Source organism: Globicephala melas, chromosome 12 (assembly GCF_963455315.2).
Source record: "Globicephala melas chromosome 12, mGloMel1.2, whole genome shotgun sequence".
NCBI lineage: Eukaryota > Metazoa > Chordata > Mammalia > Artiodactyla > Delphinidae > Globicephala > Globicephala melas.
In genome coordinates this window covers 22,545,254-22,567,614 of record NC_083325.1, presented here as the reverse complement: position 1 = coordinate 22,567,614, position 22,361 = coordinate 22,545,254, and positions in this window count along the sequence as shown.

Below are 22,361 nucleotides of genomic sequence, written 5' to 3'. Positions count from 1 at the left end.
CTTTTGCTTTTTGGAATGTCCTGGAATTATTTTTCAGAATATTTTTGATTTGTGGTTGGTTGAATCTGCAGATAAAAGACACATGGGTATGAAGGGACAAGTGTATGGAAAACTTCATAAAGACATTTTCAACAATTATTATTTACTCTAAGGTAAATCTAATATTCACATGTACTTCAGCAAATTAACTTCTACCCATCCACAAAATCTCAAATTTCTCAGGGAAACTTGCCTTCCCACTAAATGAAGTTAGTTCTATCATAAATCTTTTTTTTTTTTTTTTTTGCGTTATGTGGGCCTCTCACTGTCGTGGCCTCTCTCGTTGCGGAGCACAGGCTCCGGACATGCCGGCTCAGCGGCCATGGCTCATGGGCCCAGCCGCTCCGCGGCATGTGGGATCCTCCCGGACCAGGGCACGAACCCGTGTCCCCTGCATCGGCAGGTGGACTCTCAACCACTGCGCCACCAGGGAAGCCCTATCATAAATCTTTATAGCACTCTGTAATTACCTCTCAGAATTGATACATTTTATTTATATAGATGTATATTATAAATGTTTGCTTAGTTTTGTTATTCCTACTAGGCTGTAGGTTTCATAAAGGTAAGAATTGTACTTTTTTTGTTGTTAACAATTAAATGCTTAATAACTATAATAGTGCCTGGTAGTACCATAAACATTTTTGAATGAATAAATACATAGACTTTGATTATCAAAAAACATTTAACCCCCTTCACAGTCAAATTTAAAAAGAAGAGACACTTCAGGGAACTTTCAAAATTCCACAATTAGATGCCTGAAAGACATAGATTCTTCTTAAAACTGTTCTTGAGTTCACTTCCTTTAGAGTGGAAATGGATCTTAAAATGTGGTCAGAAAATTGTTATCACTATGCTTTTTAAACACAAATATTGAACACATAGATTATTTAGGCCATTTGAATATCCATAAAGTAAAAGTAAAATATTTTTTATTTCTTTGTTTCTTTATAGGTCTAATGCAAAAGTATCCATAAATTCACAGAAAGATAGACAAGATGAAAAGGCAGAGGGCTATGTACCAGTTGAAGGAACAGGATAAAAACCCAGACAAACAACTAAATGAAGTGGATATAAGCAACCTTCAAGAAAAAGAATTCAGAATAATGACAGTGAAGATGATCCAGGACCTTGGGAAAAGAATGGAGACAAAGATCAAGAAGATGAAAGAAATGTTTAACAAACACCTAGAAGAAATAAAAAACAAACAAACAGAGATGAACAATACAATAACTGAAATGAAAACACCACCAGAAGGAATCAATAGAAGAATAACTGAGGCAGAAGAACAGATAAGTGACCTGGAAGAGAGCATGGTGGAATTCACTGCTGAGGAACAGAATAAAGAATGAAAAGAAATGAAGACAGCCTATGAGACCACTGGGACAACATTAAACACAACAACATTCGCATTATAGGGGTTCCAGAAGGAAAAGAGAGAGAGAAAGGACCCAAGAAAATATTTGAAGAGGTTATAGTCAAAAACTTCCCTAACATGGGAAAGGAAATAGCCACCAAAGGCCAGGAAGTGCAGAGAGTTCCATACAGAATAAACTGAAGGAGAAACACACCAAGACACATAGTGGTCAAATTGGCAAAAATTAAAGACAAAGAAAAATTATTGAAAGCAGCAAGGGAAAAAAATGACAAATAACATACAAGGGAACTCCAATAAGGTTAACAGTTGATTTCTCAGCAGAAACTCTACAAGCCAGAAGGGAGCAGGATAACATATTTAAAGTGATGAAAGGGAAGAACCTACAACCAAGATTACTCTACGTAGCAAAGACCTCATTCAGATTTGATGGAGAATTCAAAAGCTTTACAGCAAAACAAAGGCTAAGAGAATTCAGCACCACATAACCAGCTTTACAACAAATGCTAAAGGAACTTCTCTAAGTGGGAAACACAAGAAAAGAAAAGGACCTACAGAAACAAACACAAAACAATTAAGAAAATGGCAATAGGAATGTACATATTGATAATTACCTTAAACTTGAATGGATTAAATGCTCCAACCAAAAGACACAGGCTCGCTGAATGCATACAAAAACAATACCATGTATATGCTGTCTACAAGAGACCCACTTCAGACCTAGAGACACATACACACTGAAAGTGAGGGGATGGAAAAAGATATTCCATGCAAATGGAAATCAAAAGAAAGCTGGAGTAACAATACACATGTCAGATAAAATAGACTTTAAAATAAAGAATGTTACAAGAGGCAAGGAAGGACACTTCATAAAGATCAAGGGATCAATCCAAATAGAAGATATAACAATTATAAACATACATGCACCTAACATAGGAGCACCACAATATATAAGGCAACTGCTAACAGCTAAAAAAGAGGAAACCAACAGTAACACAATAATAGTGGGGGACATTAACACCTCACTAACACCAATAGGAAGATCAGCCAAACAGAAAATTAATAAGAAAACACAAGCTTTAAATGACACAATAGACCACATAGGTTTAATTGATATTTATAGGACGTTCCATCCAAACATAGCAGATTACACTTTCTTCTCAAGGGTACATGGAACATTCTCTAGGAGAGATCACATCTTGGGTCACAAATCAAGCCTTGGTAAATTTAAGAAAATTGAAATCATATCAAGCAACTTTTCTGACCATAACACATTGAGATTAGAAATCAATTACAGGGAAAAAAACATAAACAACTCAAACACATGGAGGCTAAACAATACGCTACTAAATAACCAAGAAGATCACTCAGAAAATCAAAGAGGAAATCAAAAAGTACCTAGAGACAAATGACAATGAAAACACGACAACCCAAAACCTATGGGGTGCAGCATAACAGTTCTAAGGGGGAAGTTAATAGCAATACAATCGTACCTCAAGAAATAACAAACATCTCAAATAAACAACATAAACTTACACCTAAAGGAACTAGAGAAAGAAGAACAAACAAAACCCAAAGTTAGTAGAAGGAAAGAAATCATAAAGATCAGAACAGAAATAAATGAAATAGAAAAAAAAGAAGACAATAGCAAAGATCAGTAAAATTAGAAGCTAGTTCTTTAAGCGGATGGACAAAATTGATAAACCATTAGCCAGACTCATCAAGATAAAGAGGGAGAGAACTCAAATTAACAAAATTAGAAATGAAAAATAAGTTACAACAGACACTGCAGAAATACAAAACATACTAAGAGACTACTACAAGGAAATCTATGCCAATAAAATTGACAACCTGAAGGAAATGCACAAATACTTAGAAGGGTATAACCTTCCAAGACTGAAGCAGGAAGAAAGAGAAAATATGAAAAGACCAAACACAAGTAATGAAATTGAAAGTGTGATTAAAAATTCTCCATCAAACAAATGTCCAGGACAAAATGGCTTCACAGGTGAATTCTATCAAACATTTAGAGAAGAGCTAACACCCATCCTTCTAGAACTCTTCCAAAAATTTGTGGAGGAACACTCCCAAACTCATTCTATGAGGCCAGCATCATCCTGATACCAAAACCAGACAAAGATACTGCAAAAAAAGAAAATTACAGACCAATATCACTGATGAATATAAATGTAAAACTTCTCAACAAAATACTGGCAAACAGAATTGACCAACACATTAAAAGGATCATACACCATGATAAAGTGGGATTTATCCAGGGATGAAATAATTCTCCAGTATACACAAATCAATCAATGTGATACACCATATTAACAAATTGAAGAAGGAAAACCATATGATCATCTAAATAGATGCAGAAAAAGCTTTTGACAAAATTCAACACCCATTTATGATAAAAACCCTCCAGAAAGTGGGCATAGAGGGAACCCATCTGTACATAATAAAGGACATATATGACAAAACCATAGCAAACATCATTGTCAATGGTGAAAAACTGAAAGCATTTCCTCGAAGATCAGGAACAAGACAAGGATGTTCACTCTCACCACTATTGTTCAACATAATTTTGGCAGTCCTACCCATAGCCATCAGAGAAGAAAAAGAAATAAAAGGAATACAAATTGGAAAAGAAGTAAAACTGTCACTCTTTGCAGTTGACATGATACGATATATAAAGAATCCTAAAGATGGGCTTCCCTGGTGGCGCAGTGGTTGAGAGTCTGCCTGCCGATGCAGGGTACACTGGTTAGTGCCCCAGTCTGGGAAGATCACACGTGCCACGGAGCGGCTGGGCCCGTTAGCCATGGCTGCTGAGCCTGCGTGTCCGGAGCCTGTGCTCCGCTACAGGAGAGACCACAACTGTAAGAGGCCTGCATACCACAAAAAAAAAAAAAAAAAGAAAAGAAAAAAAAGAAAGAAAGAAAAGAAAAAGAATGCTAAAGATGCCACCAGAAAACCACTAGAGTTAATCAATGAATTTGGCAAAGTTGCAGGATACAAAATTAATGTACAGAAATCTCTTGCATTCCTATACACTAACGATGAAAAATATGAAAGAGAAATCAAGGAAACACTCCCATTTACCATTGCAACAAAAATAATAAAATACTTAGGAATAAACCTACCTAGGGAGACAAAAGACCTGCATGCAGAAAACTATGACACTGCTGAAAGAAATTAAAGATGATAGAAACAGATGGAGGGATATACCATGCTCTTGGATTGGAAGAATCAATATTGTGAAAATGACTATACTACCCAAAGTAATCTACAGATTCAAAGCAATCCCTATCAAATTACCAATGTCACTTTTTACAGAACTAGAACAAAAAACCTTAAAATTTGTATGGAGACACAAAAGACCTCGAATAGACAAACCAGTTTTGAGGGAAAAAAATGGAGCTGGAGGAATCAGAGTCGCTGGCTTCAGACTATAGTACAAAGTTACAGTAATCAAGACAATATGATACTAGCATAAAAACAGAAATATAGATCAATGGAACAGGATAGAAAGCCCAGAGATAAACCCACACACCTATGGTCAACTAATCTATGACAATGGAGCTAGGCTATACAATGGAGAAAAGACAGTCTCTTCAATAAGTGGTGCTGGGAAAACTGGACAGCTGCATGTAAAAAAATGAGATTAGAACACTGTCTAACAACATACAAAAAAATAACTCAAAATGGATTAGAGACCTAAATGTAAGACCGACACTACAAAACTCTTAGAGGAAAGCATAGGAAGAACACTCTTTGACATAAATCATGGCAAGATCTTTTTTGATCCACCTCCTAGAATAATGGAAATAAAAATAAACAAATGGGACCTAATGAATCTTAAAAGCCTTTGCAAAGCAAAGGAAACTACCAACAAGATGAAAAGACAACCCTCAGAATGGGAGAAAATATTTAGAAATGAATTAATGGACAAAGGATTAATCTGCAAAATATGTAAACAGCTCATGCAGCTCAATATTAAAAAAAAAAAAAAACCCAATTGTAAAATGGTCAGAAGACCTAAATAGACATTTCTCCCAAGAAGATATACAGGTGGCCAAGAAGCACATGAAAAGGTGATCAACTCTCTAATTATTAGAGAAATGCAAATCAAAACTACAATGAGATATCACCTCACACAAGTTAAAATGGGCATCAAAAGAAAATCTACAAACAACAAATGCTAGAGGGTGTATGGAGAAAAAGGAACCCTCTTGAACTGTTGGTGAGAATGTAAATTTATACAGTCACTTTGGAGAACAGTATGGGAGTTCTTTAAAAAACTAAAAATAGAATTACCATATGACCCATCAATCCCACTACTGGGCATATACCCAGAGAAAACCACAATTCAAAAAGACACACGTAACCCCAAAGTTAGCAGAAGGAAAGAAATCATAAAAATCAGATCAGAAAGAAATGAAAAAGAAATGAAGGAAACAATAGCAAAGATAAATAAAAGTAAAAGCTGGTTCTTTGACAAGATAAACAAAATTGATAAACCATTAGCCAGACTCATCAAGAAAAAAAGGGAGAAGACTCAAATCAATAGAATTAGAAATGAAAAAGGAGAAGTAACAACTGACACTGCAGAAATACAAAAAGATCATGAGAGATTACTAAAAGTGACTCTAAACCAATAAAATGGACAACCTGGAAGAAATGGACAAATTCTTAGAAATGCATGGCCCTGCCAAGACTGAATGAGGAAGAAATAGAAAATATGAACAGACCAATCACAAGCAGTGAAATTGAAACTGTGATTAAAAATCTTCCAACAAACAAAAGCCCAGGACCACATGGCTTCACAGGCGAATTCTATCAAACATTTAGAGAAGAGCTAACACTTATCCTTCTCAAACTCTTCCAAAACATAGCAGAGGGAGGAACACTCCCAAACTCATTTTATGAGGCCACCATCACCTTGATTCCAAAACCAGACAAGGATGTCACAAAGAAAGAAGACTACAGGCCAATATCACTGATGAACATAGATGCAAAAATCCTCAACAAAATACTAGCAAACATAATCCAACAGCACATTAAAAGGATCATACACCATGATCAAGTGGGGTTTATTGCAGGAATGCAAAGATTCTTCAATATATGCAAATCAATCAATGTGATACACCATATTAACTAATTGAAGGAGAAAAAACATATGATCATCTCAATAGATGCAGAGAAAGCTTTCAACAAAATTCAACACCCATTTATGATAAAAACCCTGCAGAAAGTAGGCATAGAGGGAACTTCCCTCAACATAATAAAGGCCATATATGACAAACCCACAGCCAACATCATCCTCAATGGTGAAAAACTGAAAGCATTTCCACTAAGATCAGGAACAAGACAAGGTTGCCCACTCTCACCACTCTTATTCAACATAGTTTTGGAAGTTTTAGCCACAGCAATCAGAGAAGAAAAGGAAATAAAAGGAATACAAAAAGGAAAAGAAGTGAAGCTGTCACTGTTTGCAGATGACATGATACTATACATAAAGAATCCTAAAGATGCTACCAGAAAACTACTAGAGCTAATCAATGAATTTGGTAAAGTAGCAGGATACATAATTAATGCACAGAAATCTCTGGCATTATACACACTAGTGATTAACAATCTGAAAGTGAAATCAAGAAAACACTCCCATTTACCATTACAACAAAAATAATATAATATCTAGGAATAAACCCATCTAAGGAGACAAAAGACCTGTATGCAGAACATTATAAGACACTGATGAAAGAAATTAAAGATGATACAAATAGATGGAGAGATATACCATGTTCTTGGATTGGAAGAATCAACATTGTGAAAATGACTCTACTACCCAAAGCAATCTATAGATTCAATGCAATCCCTATCAAACTACCACTGGCATTTTTCACAGAACTAGAACAAAAAAATTCACAATTTGTATGGAAACACAAAAGACCCTGAATAACAAAAGCAATATTGAGAATGAAATACGGAGCTGGAGGAATCAGGCTCCCTGACTTCAGACTATAATACAAAGCTAGAGTAATCAAGACTATATGGTACTGGCACAAAAACAGAAAGATAGATCAATGGAACAGTATAGAAAGCCCAGAGATAAACCCACGCACATGTGGTCACCTTATCTTTGACAAAGGGGGCAGGAAAGTATAGCCTCTTCAATAAGTAGTGTTGGGAAAACTGGACAAGTACATGTAAAAGTGTGAAATTAGATCACTTCCTAACACCATACACATAAATAAGCTCAAAATGGATTAAAGATGTAAATGTAAGGCCAGAAACTATCAAACTCTTAGAGGAAAACATAAGCAGAACACTCTATGACATAAATCACAGCAAGATCCTTTTTGACCCACCTCCTAGAGAAATGGAAATAAAAACAAAAATAAACAAATGAGACTTAATGAAACTTCAAAGCTTTTGCACAGCAAAGGAAACCATAAACAAGACCAAAAGACAACTCTGAGAATGGGAGAAAATATTTGCAAATGAAGCAACTCACAAAGGATTCATCTGCAAAATTTACAAGCAGCTCATGCAGCTCAATAACAAGAAAAACAAACAACCCAACCCAAAAATAGGCAGAAGACCTAAATAGACATTTCTCCAAAGAAGATATACAGATTGCCAACAAGCACATGAAAGAATGCTCAGCATCATTAATTATTAGAGAAATGCAAATCAAAACTACAATGAGATATCATTAGAGAAATGCAAATCAAAACTATAATGATATCTAACTAATCATCAAAAATCTAGAAACAAAAAATGCTGGAGAGGGTGTGGAGAAAAGGGATCACTCTTGCACTGCTGGTGGGAATGTGAATTGGTTCAGCCACCATAGAGAACAGTATAGATGTTCCTTAAAAAACTACAAATAGAACTACCATATGACCCAGCAATCCCACTACTGGGCATATACCCTGAGAAAACCATAATTCAAAAAGAGTCATGTACCAAAATGTTCATTGCAGCTCTATTTACAACAGCCCAGAGATGGAAACAACCTAAGTGTCCACCATCAGATGAATGGATAAAGAAGATGTGGCACATATATACAATGGAATATTACTCAGCCATAAAGAGAAATGAAATTGAACTCTTTGTAATGAAGTGACAGACCTAGAGTCTGTCATACAGAGTGAAGTAAGTCAGACAGAGAAAGACAAATACTGTATGCTAACACATATATATGGAATTTAAGAAAAAAAAAGTATCATGAAGAATGTAGGGGTAAGACAGGAATAAAGACACAGATCTAAAAGAGAATAGACTTGAGGATATGGGGAGGGGGAAGGATAAGCTGTGACAAAGCGAGAGAGAGGCATGGACATATATATACTACCAAACGTAAGGTAGATAGCTAGTGGGAAGCAGCCGCATAGCACAGGGAGATCATCTCGGTGCTTTGCGACCGCCTGGAGGGGTGGGATCAGGAGGGTGGGAGAGAGGGAGATACAAGAGGGAAGAGATATGGGAACATATGTTTATGTATAACTGATTTACTTTGTTATGAAGGAGAAACTAACACACAATTGTAAAGTAATTATACTCCAATAAAGATGTAAAAAAAAAAAAAAAAGACACACGTACCCCAATATTCAGTGCAACATTACAATAGCCAAGTCATGGAAACAACCTAAATGGCCATCGACAGACAAATGGATAAAGAAAATGTGGTACATATATACAATGGAATATTACTCAGCCATAAAAAGGAAAGAAATTGGGTCATTTATTGAGACTTGGATTGATCAAGAGACTGTCATACAGAGTGAAGTAAGTCAGAAAGAGAAAAATAAATATCGTATATTAACGCATATATGTGGAACCTAGAAAAATGGTACAGATGAACCCGTTTGCAGGGTAGCAATTGAGACACAAATGTACATAACAAATGTATCGACCCAAAACGGGGAAAGTGGCAGGGTCTGGTGGTGTGATGAATTGGGAGATTGGGATTGACATATATACACTAATATGTATAAAATGGATAACTAATAAAAACCTACTGTATAATAAAATAACTAAAATAAAAATAAAAAATTCTTCCTTAGGGTCTTCAGAGGGAGTGTGGTTTTAGGTGCACCTAGATTTCAGACCAGTAATATTGGCATTGAACTTCTGGACTTCAGGAGTGTAAAATAATAAATTTCTCTTGTTTTAAGACACAAAAAGAAAAAAAAAAATTCCTGTGCCACTTTTATTCATTTTATCTTATTCTCTTTTTAAAAGGGAGAAAAATTACTTAGTTTTTATTATAAATCTTGTACAGATGTACATTATTGTCATTTTACATATAATATAACCATAATAAAAGGTAAATGGTTAGCTCTATTCTTCATAAGACCTATTGAATAAACTGTTGAATAATTATTTTTATCTTTATCTTTCATACCTACATGAATTCTTCAAATATGAGGCCTACAGAAACTTCAAGAATGTTAAACTTTTTAATGTGATTTTTTATTCCTTACATATTTGATGGTATTTTATTCAGCTGCATATTATTTAAAACTGTATATAAGATTTTTTATTCCCTCATTCTCTCATCCATTCACTTATTCATCCATAAATTTGTAAAATCATATATTCAGTTGAAAATGTAAATTGAATCCCTCCTATGTGCCAAACGTTATACTACCCATAATAGATGAAGAAATGATTAGGGCACAGACTCCGGTATGAAGAATTTCTCAGTTCTGTAGGAAAGCCTAATGTGTAAATTCTGATAAACATACAAGGTGACAAATTGCATAGTTGAGCTATGGCCATTGCAGTGCTTACATGAGAAGACTACCAGCATCCTCTTTCTAGATTGTTAAGAGAGTACACAGGGAAAGTAAAACTTGAGCTAAAATCTGGAGGAAAAGTCCACTTGTTCTGCTGTAGTAAAAAACACATAACATAATATCTCTCCCTTAACAAATCTTTAGGTATAGAGTTCAATATTAACTCTAAAGAAAATGTTATACTGGAGATCTATAGAATTTTTCCATTCATATGACTGAAAATATATACCAGTTGAATAGCAGTTCCCCCATTTTCCTATCCTTTCAGCCCCTGGCAACCACTCTTCTACTTTCTGTTTCTATGAGTTTGACTAACTTTAGATACCTTATATAAGTAGAATCACTCACTATTAGTCCTTCAATAACTGGCTTTTTTTTTTAGCATAATGTTCTGAAGGTTAACCATATTGTAGCTTATGACAGGACTTCCTTCTTTTTGTGCCAAATAATATTCCATTGTATATGCCACATTTCATTATTCATTCAACTGTTGATGGACACAAAGATTGCTATTGTGAATAATTCTGCAATGAACATGAAAATGCAGAATCTCTTTCAATTCTGATTCAATTCTTCTGGATAAATTCCCTATAAGTGGGATTACTGGATCATATGCCAAGGGTGTGACTGGACTACCTTTGGCTAGTGTCTAAGAAGGGAAAAAAAGTCACAATATTCAGTCACACAAAGGATATTAAGCATGTGACTCATGGATTCGCCTCAACCATCTCACCAGAAACCAAAAGTAGAGATGAGGTAGTCTAGGAGAAACCATGGAGAAACCTCTTAGCTAAAGGAGTAAATCCCTGGGATATACATAGAAACTCCAAAATAAGGATATTATGTCAGCAGAAATATTGCCAGCTTCAAATGAAAGGGACAGATAGAGGACAAAATTAAAGAAGGATGTTGGATTACTAAAAATCTATAGGCAGGAAATAGGTAGACAAAACTATTCAGCTGCAATCACATGCTACTTTCATGAAAATAAAGAACAAGGCAAGAGTTTGAGCCTCTGACCCAGAGGACTGAACTGAGGGTTCCATGGGAGGATTCTTGGAAACATAGGTAGGGTCACATTGAAATGGGTAAGAAAAGTAATTTCACTTTACCTGTGATAGTTCCTTCCACAAGCCAACACAGCTTAGCACTGGGTGAGAATATCCAGGCATGAACGTTTCCCTCTTGGGGAAAGGGAAGAATGGAGTGTGTCTCCAATATTCTGACTTTTCAGAGGTCTTCCTGAAGAACAGTGTTCTGTGTCTCACTTCATTTGGAGAATTGATGTTACTGGCATAGTTCGGTGACCTAGAGGCTGGTGAGAACAAAGAAAAAGAGTAGATGGCTTGCTATGGCCAGCATGGCTTGGGTGTGAGAAGGAGAGAACCTGAAACCTCTCCTTCAAGAATGAGAGAGAGGAGTGGAACACGTGTCCAGAATTCTGGCTTTTTGGAAGGCTCTTGAGGGATGGATCTCTGTTTTCCTTGAATTGGGGTCTGAAGGGAAACCACTGACAATAAAGAAGAGCTGGGAGACTTGCTACTCCATTATAAAATAGAGAACTGACAGTGCAGCAGACAACTATCAGAGGAAGCAAGAGATTAAAAAATAATAATAATAACAGCAAACTTCTCTATTTGAGAAATTACATGCATAAGCCCAGAGAAGTCACATCCCTCCAGGAAAGCATCAGAGACCCCAAGAATCTCTCTGGATGATTGGTAAGGGTCTTCTCCTATAGAAACTCAGTTCATAAAGATAGGGAAAAGTGACTGATAACTTCCCATATCTAGGGAGAGAATTGGATATGCAAGTCCATGAAGCTCATAGGTCATCAAACAAACTAATCCTAAAGAAAGTCTTCACAAGACACATCATGATAAAGCTGTCCAAAATCAATGACAAAGAAAGAATCTTAAGAGCAGCAAAAGCAAAGAAGCTTGTAACCTACAAGGTAATCTTCATTAGGTTATCAGCAGTTTTCTGAGCAAGAAACCTTACAGTCCAGGAGACAGTTGAAAGATATATTCAATATGTTGAAAGAAAAACTTCCAACTAAGAATACACTATCAGGTAAAGTTATCCTTCAGAAATGAAGGAGAAATAAAGTTTTTTCCACACAAACAAAAGTTGAGGGAGTTCTTCACCACTAGACCTGTGTTACAAAAAAATACTGAAAGAATTTTTCAAGCTGAAATAAAATGGTGCTAATTAGTAACATGAAATATATTAAAATCTACAACACACTGGTAAAGGTAAATAAAAAGTCAAGTTCAGAATACTCTGTTATATGGTAGTGTTTTAACCACAACTCTAGTATAAAGGTTAAAGAACAAGAGTATTGAAAATAAATGTAGCTATAATAATTTGCTAATGAAAACACAATATAAAAGTATATAAATTGTGACCTCAAAAAACATGAAATTGGAGGGGAAGAAAAAGGTAGAGTTTTTGTATGCAGTCAAAGTTAAGTTGTTATCAGTATAAGATAAACTATTATAAGATGTTTAATGTCAGCCTAATGGCAACCACAAAGCAAAAACAGTAGATTTGTAAAAGATAGAGAGATAGGTATCAGAGCATACTATGGAAACACATCAATTCCAAAGGAAGGCAGCAGAGAGGAAGAAAGGAAAAGGGAACTAAAAACAGCCAGAAAACAATTAATAAGATGGCATTAGTAAGTTCTTACCTATTGATAATTACCCTAAAGGTAAGTGGATTGAATTATCCAATCAAAAGGCATAGAGTAGCTGATGGATAGAAAACAAGATCCAAGTATATACTGCCTACAAGAGACTCATTTCAGCTTTAAGGACACACAAAGACTCTAAGTGAAAAGATGGAAAAAGATATTCCATGAAAGTGGAAACCAAAAGAGAACATGGGTAGCTTAATCAGACAAAAATAGACTTTAAGCCAAAAATGGTAACTAGAGACAGAGGGTGATTATACTATGATAAAGGGGCAATTCATAAAAAACAAACAAACAAATATATATGCATCCAACTTTAAAGCAATTAAATACATTAAGCAAGTACTAACTGAAGATAGAAACAGAAAATAATACAATAATAGTAGAGAACTTTAATAACCCACTTTTGATAATGGACAGATCATTGACTCAGAAAATCAGTAAGGAAACATTGGACTTCAATCATGCTAGTGACCTGATATACCTGATAAACACACACAGAACACTGCATCCAACAGCAATAGAATATATTCTTCTGAAGCACACACAGAGCATTCTCCAGGATAGGTCACATGATAGGTCACAAAAAGAGACTTAGCATATTTAAGATGATTAAAATCATACCAAGTATATTTCTTAACTACAGTGAAATGAAACTAGAAATCAATAACAGGAGGAAAGTTGAAAATTTCATAAATATGTGGAAATTAAACAACACACTCCTGAACAACCAATTGGCCAAACAAAAAATCAAAAGGGAAATCAAAAAATATCTTGAAAAAAGGAGAAATGGAAACAAAACATACCAAAGGCTGTTACAAAAAGATGCTAATTAGTAATGTAAAAGGAATGCTAATTAGTAACATAAAAACATATGAAAATATACAATACACTGGTAAAGGTAATACTCTAATATGCGATATGGTATTGTGTTAACCACTTAACTCTAGTATAAAGGTTAAAGTACAAGAGCTATGGGATGCTTCAAATTTATAGCACTAAAGCCACTTCTACATTTTTCACTATTTGTTACAGCAGCATCCCAATTCCAGGTACTAAAATCTGTATTAGTTTCCTGTTGACACTATAACAAAATATAGCAAAAGTATTAACTTAAAACAACATGCATTTATTATCCTTCATTTCGAGGATTCATTAGTTTAAATTATGGTTTTGACAAGTTTGCATTCCTCTTGGAGGCTTCGGAAAGGAATCTATTTTCTTGCCTTTTTCAGCTTCAAGAGGTCACCTACATTTCTTGGATCATGTATTCTTCCTCTGTCTTCAAAGTGCATCATTCCACATTTGGTTCCATAATTATATCTTCTTGTTCATAGTGGGAGCTTCCTCTGATTCTCTCTTATAAGGGCACTTGTGATTACTTTGAGTCTACATAATATTCCAGATTATCTCCCCATTTCAAGATCCTTAACATAATCACACCTGCACAGTTATTTTATTTTTTATTTATTTTTTATTTTTTGCGGTACGCGGGCCTCTCACTGTTGTGGCCTCTCCCGTTGCAGAGCACAGGCTCTGGACATGCAGGTTCAGTGGCCATGGCTCACGGGCCCAGCCGCTCTGCGGCATGTGGGATCCTCCCGGACCGGGGCATGAACCCGTGTTCCCTGCATCGGCAGGCGGACTCTCAACCACTGTGCCACGAGGGAAGCCCTGCACAGTTCATTTTGTCTTGTAAGATACATATTCACAGCTACTGGGGAAAAGGACATAGGCACTTGTGGGGGTCCTGTGGAGTGGGATATTATTCAGTCTACCATAGTAAGGTACGAGTAGATTCAATATTGAGAATAACAACTTTGTTTACAAAGCAAATTGTGAACAAGAATTTAAAGAAAGCAACACGGGGATGTTTTATGGTGCTATGTAAACCTTAGAAATAGAGACTATGTACTATTCAACTAAATCTGTGTCTGAGTGAGAGCCTATTTAGGATAAGTGTAATTTCTATTAGCAACTTATTTTCTGTTACTCTTCACAAAATTTGATGAAGTAATGAATATATGTAATAAAGGGAGAGGAACAAAATATGACACTGATTTTTAGCTTTTGATATTAAACAAATATGCATCCTTTAATTAGCAGTTGAATCTTTGATTATTATGAAATATTAAGAAAGAAACTTGCTATTGAAATGAACATGTTAATGTGATAGCAAACGGGTTATTGAAACAGGACAAGAACAAGGTTTATTGTACAAGGTATATAAGATGTAGTCATAGGAATAAGGTTGACCCAAAGGATTTTGCCTATCAGTCTGAAGCTTTCTCCTATTTTTTTTTATTGAATTCACTTATGTTGCTGAGGTATCTTAATATTCTATAAGCAATGCTTTGTTTAATCTTTATGTATATTCTTGTTATTCTCATGTACACATAAGTATATGTGTATCTTTGCATATTATTGAATTCTATTAGCTTTTTAATCCTTTATCTTCCTCCAAATTGTCACACAGTTTGTATTTAACATTGTCCTTCTTTAATCTCAAAGTATTGTAGATGTTGGACCTGATAGAGAACAGGTACAGTAGTATCCTGGCTGCTGTATGCAGGATAGACTTAAATATTTTGAGAGATATGAAAATTCTGATTGCCCACTGCTGTATTCCATAGATTCTTAGGGTCAGCAAGGACAATACATTGCATTTTATGTATCAGAGATGATTAAAATTATCAAATTGCCTTTGAAGTTCCCAAAGCACAAGAATACTTTTTTAGTCACTTATAGCAACTTTCCCCTACTACCAGTTATTGCTAGTGTCATATCTAAGAATTATTTTTATCTGACTGTTGTAACTGATATTGTGAAATTGGTTGGTTAAGATGATGTTAGTTGGCTGAACTGGGAAGGGATTGTGAGATCTCTTACTTCTATGAGAGGGATGTGACCCCATTTTTCCATAAATGTACTTATATTTTAGCTTATGTGTCACTTTGTCTATTTCTATAGTTTTTTTTCCTGTCGTACATAGTCAAGGAAATCTCCAAAAATATGTATATAAAGCAAGCATCTGATTTAATAAATTTTGGAATTCTTAGGATATAATCATAAATTTTCAAAAACAACAAAACAATGTTGGTCTAAAGTGTACATATAATGTGTGTTTCCATGTTAGGTTCATCATGTTGAAGACTCCTAATTTCTGTCCAGTTTGGGGAAAGTTCAGTCAAATAAAGTATTCTTGAATCTAGACCCATGAGGTGGAAGTTTATTTATTTGCAATAAAAAGTTATGCAACATTGACTCGACTCCCTTCTTTTCTGTATTCGGTATTAATTGTGGAGTGGAGTAAATCCAACATGACCTCATCAAGGACCCATTTCCATAGGACCCCTATTATTCTTTCTGCAACATGAAAGATCTGACTGGGTGCCTCAGAATGATCAAAACCCCTCTGTAGCAAGTATCTAGTGTAGCATGCTAAAGGGATTCTTTTAATGTTTCTTGCTATTGGAGGTGAAATGAGTGTTTACAACTACTCAGCTCCTTATATGGACTGATTGTATGGATAGTGTCACATTCAGCTATTATTCATCTCTTTTATCACATCTGTTTAGAATCTCTGTTATTTTTATTTTTGGAAAGTATTCATTTCTTGTCATATTCTAGCAAAGCCCTTAAGTTTGCCAGGCCTAAGATGTCAGCTGCTCCTTTGTTCGCACATCATCTTACTAAGCTTATAGGGGATTCCTTAACCTATATTTTGCTCTGTCATCACAGGACCTTTGAGGCACATTGTACTTCTTTAACCACATTTATATCACATGAATACCCATTCTGTAATTGCATTTTAAAATAAAACAATCTTTTATAATTCCAAGGAATGGCACAAAGAAATACAGGACATATGTAGTGCAAGCAGTTAAGTCTTAAATGGAAGCAACTACTGTGGATAGTACAAAGTTATCTGAAAGCTAGACCAGCATCAATACTGTTAATACTTTGTGGCCAATTTTCCATTTGTTTAGGCACAAAATAGTTACTGGGTCCTTACAATGAAAGCGAAGCTTTTTCTCCCTATGTTGTAGATTTTTTTTTTTTTTTTTTTAAACCTCTCAAATCCACCCTTTGCTGACCTTCTATAACACCACTTTTATAAGTTTTTTAAAATTAATTTACTTATTTATTTATGGCTGTGTTGGGTCTTCGTTTCTGTGTGAGGGCTTTCCCTAGTTGTGGCAAGCGGGGACCACTCTTCATCGCGGTGCATGGGCCTCTAACCATCGCGGCCTCTCTCATTGTGGAGCACAGGCCCCAGACGCTCAGGCTCAGTAATTGTGGCTCACGGGCCCAGTTTCTCCGCAGCATGTGGGATCCTCCCAGACCAGGGCCCGAACCCATGTCCCCTTCATTGACAGGCAGATTCCCAACCACTGCGCCACTAAGGAAGCCCGTAGATGAGTTTTTATATCCATATTATTTTTTTAAGAAACACTGTAACTCTTAGAGAAGCTGCTATTTTAATGAACTATGTGGATTCAGCTTCCAAAGATACAAGAGAAAGTTGGACTAAAGGAAAAATCTATACTTAACCACATGCTTATTTGCTAAAATAAATGTGCAGTTCTCACTTCTTTCCCTGAATGGAGTCACTGGGACTACTATCATTAGACTGCCATTATAATCCTATCATTATAGAAATAATAAGAAACAAGCTGTGGAATCTGCTTTTCTCCTCAATTTAAGGTCAATTTGGTGGTAGAAACAGAAGCAGAAGTTATTTTTAGATGTGCTGCATAATTCTTACACAGTGATACCTACATACATTTGTAAATAAACAAGATATCTGGTCATTTCGAATAGTGGTTTAAGGTAAAAATAATAATTTGCATGTGGTTAACATACTTTTTCAGAGCATATAACTTAATTTTTATTGCAAACTCAATTATGATACAGTAGAAATGTGTTGAATGTTTCTGTTTTTATAATTTACTGATTTTCTGTAATTGTTAGCATCGAATATTTTAAGCATTTCTTACAGCCTAGTGTTGATTTTTCTACAATGTTCCCCTTTCGCATCCTGCTGGTTCTCAGACCTCTCTCCTTTGCCATCCTCCCTTCTGATTCTACAGACTGTCTTACATCTTATGGCAATATCACATGTGTTGCACAGTGCTAAAACCATATTACCAGTATTTTCTGCTGTATGATTGCTCTTGGGTGATATAGAGGCACAGAAAATGTGCAAACCTTGATGATATGCTCACCATTTACTTGAGGTCTCCAAGGGATCAAGGGTACACCTTCAGAAACATGTAAGAAAGGCTCTAGAATAAAGCCTATCATACAGAGATAAGTATTTATACACATATTTTTAAGCTAAACTCAAAATATATTAAAATAAACTTACCATTATTCTGGTTCTTTTGTTTTTTCTTTATCTCTAATTGTTTCACATGTTTCAAATAAAGAAAATGACCAACTTTTTCAAATGTTACTCAGAGGCAAGTAAAATGAAAATTAGTGATTAGATTTGGCAGCTGGAAAGTTTATTGGTCATCTTGAAAAGAGGATCCCAAAGACTTAGTGGGTAAAAATCTAGACTGATTAGACTGAAGTGATTTTAAAATAAAGTGGGAGATAAAGAAGTGGAGATAGCAAAAACATTTAACAATTTGAGTACTTTTTACTGTGAAAAAGGACTTAACAAGAGGCCAACTGATAAAGAATCTAGGTTGAAGATTTTTTCTTTAAGATTATAAATATTACAGTCATTATTAACTGATTGAAATGAGAAAGTAGTAAGAAAAAAAATAAATTGTACTGTAGAGAGGTGTGTCAATTACAGAGAGAATGCAAGGGATTACCTTAAATAGGATTCAGACAATGCCATTTCAAGAGGAAGGAAAGCTGTGGATATGAGTTTAGAAAAAATAATTTTATATTTCATATATGAATGAAATCACATAGCATTTGTCTTTCTCCATATGATGTAGCATACTACCCTCGAGCTCCATCTACAATATTGCAAATAGCAAGATTTCATCTTTTTTTATGGCTGAATAGTATCCCACTATATATATGTATATATACTGCATCTTCTTTATCATTTATCCTTTATGGGCATGTAGGTTGTTTTCATATCTTGGCTATTGTAGATAATGTCTCAGTGAGCATAGAGATGTATATATCTCTTCAAATTAGCGTTTTCATATTCTTTGAATAAATACCCAGAAGTGGGATAGCTGGATATGGTAATTCTATTCTTATTTTCTTGAGAAATCTTCATACTGTCCTCCACAGTAGCTGCACCAAAGGAACAAAAAACAAAATAAATGAACAAACCAAGCCAAACAAATATATAGATACAGAGAATGGAGTAGTAAATACCAGAGGGAGAGGTGTGTTGGTGTGGGAAGCTAAAATGGGTTAGGAGTTCAACTGTGTGGTGACGGATGGAAACTAAATTTTTGGTGGTAAGCATGCCGTAGAGTATACAGAAGTAGAAATATAACATTGTATGCATGAAACTTATATAACTTTATTAAGCAATGTTACCTCAATAAAAATCATCCTCAACTTCTTAATTAAAAAAGAAAAAATGAATTTTAGAGGGTTTTGTGGAGGAAGATGATGATAAGGAAGAAAGGAAATGAACAAGGGCAATGGACTGTGAAAAAATGGTAGATGGATGGGTTCAAAGCTACAATAGAATGACATATTAATGTAATGGAGTTACTAAAGGAAGGGTAATGAGATTTTAGAGGTGATCCCACATTTGAAATGCTTAGGTCAAGAGGATGTGTGGCTAAAGAAAAGGGCAGATTATTGAAAATGATTAACTCAGGAAACTTAGGGGTGAAGCTGATGATAGACTGTGTAAAAAGAATGGTAAGAGAAGTAAAGGAGTGAAAGACAATGATTTGGTACTAATAATCATCCCTCTATAAAAGAGAATGACCTGGTTGACAACTGCATCATAAAAGTAGATGATTTTTAGGAATGGGAAGGGAGATGCCATCTGGAATGAGTAGACCAACTGCTCCACTTCTAGACTAAGCCTTAGATCTTAGTCATATTTCGGGTATAGGTGAAAAAGTAATTATTTTCTTGAGAATGCCATAATAACCACTGTAGTAAAAGGAAAGCAAACTTTCAGACATGGGGATAAAGATGTTGTAAGTTATTCTGATCATGACTTACAAGTTGGAATATTTGGGGGATCATAAAAGTTTAGAGATGGAGTCAGATGATAAACTGTAAAGAGCCATAGGTGAAAAGAGTCTGGATGATAAAGTAGAAACCAGGAGGATTATTCTTCTTGAGGAGATTGAGATAATCAGAAATGTATTTTGTGATGCTCTTAGTTATTCTAGCATTTCTTGAGTGCTGTGAATAGTTAATGATAATTGTAGCCTGTTTACCTTTGTCAGTTTATAGTAATGTTTTTGGCAGTGCCAAGGGTATTAATGGCATTTGCTTTGTCTGTTTTTGCTTCCCTCTTTCCCAAATGGCAAGACTCTATCTGCCTCTTCTCGGGCTGAAATGTGGAAAGGGGAGAGATGTAAAGCAGTGCATTTCTTTCATTCATGCTCTTGTAACTTGGCTTCTTTATATTCTCTGGGTGAAGAAGATTTTTCTTGTTGTTGTTGCTTCAAAGATGTATTGATGACATGGTGAAATTGTTTTATTGCCTTCTCCCTTTATTTTAATTGAAATTTTTATTGAGATAATTGTAGATTCACAGGCAGTTGTAAGAAATAATACAGAGACTCCATATATTCTTTACCCAGTTTCCCCCAATGGTAGCATCTTACAAGATAGAGTACAATGTCACAACCAGGACATTGACATTTGTGTAATCTACTTAGAGTATCCAGCTCTTCCCAGTTTCACTTGTATTCATTTGTGTGTGGGTGCATGTGTGTACTAAGTTCTATTGTATTAAGCTGTATAAGATGCATAAGTATATCATATTAATATAAGAAAATTTGCATTAATTATATTAAGAAATATACAATGTTATCACCTGTGTAAATTTGCTTATCTCCCACCACAGACCAGATACTGGACAGTTCCAACATCATGAGGATACTTTGTGTTGCCTGTTATAACAAATACTTCTCTCCCACATCACTCCCCATTCTTAACCCCTGGCAACCTCTAATCTGTTCTAAAATTTCTAAATTTAAAAAGTTTTATCATTTCAAGAATATTGTATAAATAGAATACATTCACTATGAAACTTTTGAGGCTGGCATTTTTTACTCAGTATGATTCCCTGAAGATTGATCCAAGTTTTTGCATGTATAAATAGCTTGATCCTTTGTATTGTTAAGTAGTATTATCCTATGGTATAGATATACCAGATATCTAGGTCTTTTTTAGTTTCATTTTTAATTAATCATTTTTGTTTATTTTTTATATGCTTAATTAGTTTTGGTATTCTATATGATCCAGCAATCCCACTCCTGGACATACATCCAGAGAAAACCATACTTCAAAAAGATAAATGCACCCAAATGTTCATTGCAGCACTATTTACAATAGCCAGGACATGGAAGCAACATAAATATCCATTGATGGAGGACTGGATAAAGAAGATGTGGTACATATATATAATGGAACAAAAATGGCATAAAAAGGAACAAAATGATTCCATTTGCAGTAAAATGGATGGACCTTGAGATTTTCATACTGAGTGAAGTAAGTCAGACAGAGAAAGACAAATATCACATGATATTGCTTATATTTGGAGTCTAAAAAATGGGTACAAATGAACTTATCTACAAAACAGAAATAAAGTTACAGATGTAGAAAACAAACTTACACTTACCAGGGTGTAAGGGAGGAGGGATAAATTGGGAGAATGAGACTGACATATACACACTACTAAGTATAAAATATATAGCTAATAAGGGCCTACTGTATAGGACAGAGAACTCTACTCAGTACTCTGTAATGACCTATATGGGAAAGAATCTTAAAATGAGTGGATATATGTATATGTATAACTGAATCTCTTTGCTGTACACCTGAAACTAACACAACACTGTAAATCAACTATACGCCAATAAAAATTTAAAAAAAATAGAAGATTGTTAATAGAATGCTTTCTTGGCTTCTTTGGAAACATTGCTACCCTCCTACAGTTACCCTTTCATAATTCCCTTCACCTGAGTTAACGTACTTCATTATATTGGTGGCTCACTCCATACTCTGCCTATCAATACACATCTAGATTCTCCTCTAATAAGACCTATTTTTCCCTCTCTCCAGTTCTTTTTCCCACAATTCAATATAACCACACACTTTGTTGCTAGGAGCACAACTTAAATGTAACATAGTAGACAGTTGTTCCTATTCCTCATTGCCAAACAGATTGTTCAATTCTCATCCTCTAGATGAGATGTTATTCCAGTCTTCCCAGACAGGAATAACATAAAAGTTTACCACTTCTTTCACTTTCAGTAAACTCATTTTACTA